The sequence below is a fragment of the Hemicordylus capensis genome, chromosome 7 (genome assembly GCF_027244095.1).
Source record: "Hemicordylus capensis ecotype Gifberg chromosome 7, rHemCap1.1.pri, whole genome shotgun sequence".
Taxonomy (NCBI): Eukaryota; Metazoa; Chordata; class Lepidosauria; order Squamata; family Cordylidae; genus Hemicordylus; species Hemicordylus capensis.
Window position 1 is genome coordinate 12,249,829 of NC_069663.1, and position 6,000 is coordinate 12,255,828.

Below are 6,000 nucleotides of genomic sequence, written 5' to 3' on the forward strand. Positions count from 1 at the left end.
AATGCAGCGACACCAATGTGGAAACACAGGCAATATGGAGGGGCACTTAGAGGATATGGTGTGAGTACGTTGCAGTGTGTGATCTGGAAAATGCCCCGGAGACCGAAGCTGATTCTTGGAGACTGTGAGTACGTTGCAGTGTGTGATCTGGAAAATGCCCCGGAGACCGAAGCTGATTCTTGGAGACTCAAAGCCAACCCTGCAGGGTATGACAACCCTATCTGTGAAATTCTGGAGGTAAAAACAAGCATAACAGGTGGCACCAACTTGCTCTGGATCAGGGCCTCTGTCTGAATCAGGTTTGTGTGCAAGTGGAAGACAGATTTATGTGTTTGATATATTTATATCAAGTCTGTACAAAGGCTGAGTGGAGGGGAAGCAGCTGTAGCATTCAGCATCAAACAAAATGTGAATGGGACAAATTTAACTTCCTTGGAGACCTGAATTGGAGACCGTTTCCCCTCCTCGGTGGTGCCTCCCCGGTCCGCCCCTCTTGGTGCTTTCAGTCAACAAGGAGGGAATGGATTGTAAAGGTTACTTTTAAAGAAACCTTATAATTAGCAGTGAGGGAAACTGGACAAGTTGTTGACCAAAAACAGAATTTCCCTCTTGTTGATTGCCCTGAAATATAACTCACTGAATTCACAGAGCTACATTAAGATTTCTGCAGTCACTGACCTTGGTGCTAACGAGCCAGGCATTTAGAACGGGGCCTGTTTTTCTTTGAAGGTGGGGCTGGTTGTTTTTGGGTTCACCAGCCTTTGGCATCTGAAATCCAAAACTGATTGAGAGGAGGAGAAGGAACATGTTGGAACTCATGACTGTGTGCCACTGCTGTGCCAGGAATTTTCCAGGCTGTCTTCCAAACCTCAAAGTCAAGTCTCCCTCCTATCTATCCCAAAAGTATCAACATGTGTATGCCCTTTCGAACAAAAAAGATGGGCTCTGTTTGGGGACTGGATGATACCACTTGAAATAAGGCACACTCTGTCATTGGACTAAGTGCCACTGGGACTCCCTGCCTCCTGCAGCAACGTGGTTAGAGTGCTGGAGTAGGACCAGGGAGACTCGAGTTCAAATCCCCATTCAGCCATGATACTTGCTGGGTGACTCTGGGCCAGTCACTTCTCTCTCAGCCTAACCTACTTCACTGGGTTGTTGTGAAGAGAAACCTAAGTATATAGTACACCGCTCTGGGCTCCTTGGAGGAAGAGCGGGATATAAAATGAAATAAATAAATAAATAATAAAAATTAGTTACCGGTTTGCTCTGGGCTAGGTTAAAAGGGCTGACCTTTACAGCCCTCCATGGATTGGGGCAAGGGTATCTGTCACACCACATGCATCCATACAAAGCTGCTAGGACCTGTTCAACATCTCAGGCCCTGTTTTTGGCCCCATCACTGACTCATTTGGTAAGGACTAGGCAGGGCTTTTTCAGTGGTGGCCCCTCAGATTTTCAGTGTCCTCCCAGAAGAGCTTCACTCTGCTCCCTCTCTCAGTGGTTTTTTGTTAGTCCCCGCACCCATCCTTTTAGAGGGGCTTTTAAATGTCTGGTGGGTTTTAAACTTTTTAACTTGCAATGTTTAGATTTGTTTTTAACTGAGTCCTGTTTTTAGTTAGTTGTTATTAATTTTATATTGTTTTATCCGTTTTACTAGTTTTGTGAACTGCCCCTAGCAGTAATTGCACTGGACTGTCACAGGGTATGATCTAAGGGCACACAATACAGGCACCTTGCTGAAGCTAAGCAGGAATTGGTGTGATCAGTGCCTGGATGGGAGACCCTCATACTCCATCTTTGGGGTTGAGGCCATAGTTCAGTGAAAGAGCATCAGCTTTGTGTGCAGAAGCTCCCAGGTTCAATCCCACGCAGCATCTCTAGGTAGGGCTGGGAAAGACTCCTGCCTGAAACCTGGGAACCATGCTGCCAGTCAGTGTAGACAGTACTGAGCTAGATGGCCCCATGGTCTGACTCCGTAGATGGCAGGATGTAAATATTTTAAACAAACAAACTCATGGCAAAGGGAAGACCAGCCTGACCGGACAGAGAAAGAACAGTTACGGGGGATAACTTGCATCCCCTCTTCCTGTCAGAAGAGACACTGCTCCACCCTGACTTCCATTGCCTTGGGACCAGGGCCGTCCCTAGTGGGGTGCAGGGCTGGTGGTGAATCAGCCTGTGCGGGGCCTCCTTAACATTTCATATCGTTACAGAATCATACTGATTGATGACTTACAGTGTCGATAGTGTGAGTGAGGTTTTTGGACATGTCCAACCAGCTTGGCCATATAATGCATTTCTAAAGAAATAAAAATAAAAAGCACAACACATGCTTCACAGTTCTCAGATGGACCTTCTGGGGTGCAAATCAACTTGAGCATAGTGCATTCATAAACAAATACATATTATATATTGTTTGCACCATAATTTTTTTGTAATTTTCTGCCATGAAACAAGCCACTTACAGGACTTTTTGGATGGGTTTGCTCAATGCCAAAGCCCAATGGCGAATCCCTAAATATTCAAGCGGGCGGGGGGAATAACCACAAAAAGGAAATCACATCATATCTCAATTACTAGGGCTGGGCTGGGCTGAGCAAAGGGTCTGCAGAGAGCTCTGGTGGGCAAGGGCATCCAGGGCTGGACACTGCCTGCCTGCCTGCCTGCTTCCTGAACTTCAGGCAGGCCTGCATGGAGGCCTCTTTGAAGCCCCGCCCACTCGCCAAACAGCTGAGATGCAGGGAAAGAAGGAGCTGTAGCTGCTTGACTGGGAGCCTTTCAAGCTGCACACAGACACAAAAGGTGGGCTCAGGTTGGGCTGTGGAGAAAGATAAGTGGCTGGGACTGGGGGAGAGAGGAGGGCAGGCTGCACTGTAGTGTGCCCAGAGCAGGCCTGTGCCAGCGCGTGGCTTGGGGCAATTGCCCCAGTCGCCCCACCCTAAGGAAGGCCCCGGGACTGTAGAAATGAAACACTAGTCTCAGCTGTTGGCTGGAGGTCTTAGGATTACTAAGATGTTACCTGTTCTGGGCCATCTAGGGAATCATTTTAATCAAAAGTGGGGTATATACATTCAAAACAAATAAATAAAAATGTGTGTGGTTGAGATAGTGTCCTTGCTTACATTTGTGCTTCCATTACCAGGAGCCTTTTCAGACAGCAGGTCTTACCCGCTTACTGCGAGGCTTTACTGCAGGGTATAACAGGTACTCCAACACAAGAAGAGGATTTTTTTAACCCCAGACATAAATCAGGCTGGGTTCCAATACGGCGGGGGAAACCCAAATTGTGTGTGAAGTGTAATCTGAAATATTGCACAGACCTCGGGGTAAATCTGGCCGATATGAGCACACACACATGCACCCTCCCAAAGTGATGTAAAGTCATTGTCTGAAAAAGCTCCCTGGTACCTGTGGCCGACTGAAACTTAAAGCAAAGTGAATACATTTTAGAATTATAAAAGTTCAGATGAAAGTATTCTGCATTTCAGAAATGTTTATTATAGGAAAACAGCACCACTGGGAGAATAATATCCATTGTTTATAAAATGGTGAATGGTTTTCCATTTGATTTGTTGCATGCAACATACTCAAAAAGAGAGAAGGACAATATGTTTCTTAACAGATATAAACAGGCTTTACAGTTATTTATTCTTCCCACAGAGTCCTGGGAATTGTAGTTCTGTGAAAGGTTGGTGCAAAAGATATTGAATGGAGAATTCTTGGCATCCCAAAAAATGATAATTCTCAGGCTTCCTTGGGCAATGCCATGAAGATTAACTGCTATATTCCCAACCTTCAGTCCCATACATTGTTGGACTACAATTCCCTTTGTTGGACTACAACTCTGGCCATTGTGGCTGGGGATGATGGGAATTGTAGTCCAGCAACCTATTGGGACCCAAGACCTTGGTGTAGATAAGGCCTAGCCTTCTATATTGATGTCAACAGAAAACACAAGGAGAGCTCAGCAAGTGGAATAAGAAGAGGACTTCAAAAGTAGAGATCACCCAGTTCCCCAAGGCATGGCTGCTTGCAGCCTCCAAGCTGCACACACCTTCATGACTGCCTTCCTCACCCTTCAGATGCCCATGGGTGGAAACTGTCTTGAAAAATCATGTCCCCACATCACCTCCCTTAGCAGCACTATAGTCCATCAGAAAACTGGTGCGGTACAGAAGATACATCACATGTTATAAAACTGTCCTCTGTGATGTCTACAGTTAACATATTTCACACCACAGGACTGGAGAAAGAAATGTCTCTGCTTGAGATCTTTATTTTATTTTATCACATTTTTATACCGCCCAAAACGCAAGTTCAGATCTTGCTGTCTGTCAGTCCCAACCAGGCAGAATAGCTAGTTTTGGGGAGCAAAAGGGTGGCAAAGAGTATTCACAGGGGGCAAGGATTTTTCCTTAGGTTGAAGATTTGTAGAGGTAAGGCAGTTAATGTTGCTAGTTTATTCGAATGATAATAAATGAATGAAGCTTTCTTGACATTTTAAGCTTCTTCAGAAAATGGGCCAGATTCCTCTTAGAAAATTATGAGGTCATTCACTCAATCAAAAACTGTGTTGTACCCGAGTTTGGGAGTTGTGTGTATTCTTCAATCCTTGTCTTATTGGTTCCATGTAATATTCTAATTTTCTGAGATTGTGGATTTGGGGTTTTCATGAGCTGTACGCCATGATCATCACAATTATAACAAATTAAGGCTTGACTTATCTCGCTTTGCATGTAATGCGTCTGTCTCATATATCAGTTTCACCTTTTAATTTGCATTACTGAAATTAATGGACTTTTGCACAATATTCTGATTTTCTGAGTTTCACCTGTACTCTCAATTTTTGGTTGTGTGGCAGCAAGATACTAAGGAAGTCCTTCTGTGGAAGCAAGGTAAGAGGAAAAGCTGCCCAGGTTTTAATCCTACCTTGCTTCCACACAATCACTTCTACCCAGTTGAGCAAACTGAATTGTTGGCTGGCTGAATTGTTTTATTCAATCTTGATCGAATACTCTGATTTATTAGGTTCCACCCCAGACCAGTCAAAACTTGCCCCTCATGTGACCCACAGACCTGGTCTTTTTAAAATCACCAGTTGGCAGCCTCACCATATGCTCTTACAGCTAGAAAAATTCTCTCCAATTGTTAAACACAAAATTTGTGCATTGGAAATTCAGAGATGGACAATATCTAAAATACAAGTATTTAAAATACATATTTTCAATACTTTTGTATTTTATATCGAAAATACTTTTTGGAAGTATTTTGCCCATCTCTGTGGAATCTGGTAGCTTTTTGTCCAGCCTCAGCAGAAAAGGTAAACAATGATATTGCCTTAATCGTTTGTAAATAGTCAAATGGACCTTGGAACAAGCAGAGTTAGAAACCCTAGAAAACATTAAGATCTGTCTACCTACTTTTTTTTTTTTTTTTAATGATGGTGATGGTTCAGTGGCACAGTTTGGAGCTCTCCTAATTAGCTTGTTTAATTTGTTTTCCTCTGGTCCTCAAGAGTGGAATTTTTTATTCTTTTGTAGTTATATCTTTATTTTATAAATATATCCACAGTTTTATCGGGAGCTGCTTAGAATAAGCTCGGACTTTAAAGTGCATTATCTGACAACGTTGCTGGCTGCAATGGGGAAGAAATGAAATGGGATGAGCCCTTCCCAATTAAAGCCTCTAAAAGCAGCAAAACAGGCATGGATTGATGACCTCCTGCTTTTAAAAGAGATGGTGAGTGATTTGGCTACTCGTGCCTCTCCCAACAGATATGAGATATTCGAAGAGGAAGATCATCTTCTGGCTGATCAGTCATTTGATGAGGTTGAGAAGACGCAGAGCAATGATGATCTGGACTATGGCACAAAGGTTCATCAAACAGAGGACTCAATCAATTTGTTTGGAGACCAAGCTCAGGAGCTTCAATTTAGTTCCTTTAAAGATCATGTAGCTGTATACATATTTTTAACTGGGGAAACGGTTTTATCAATT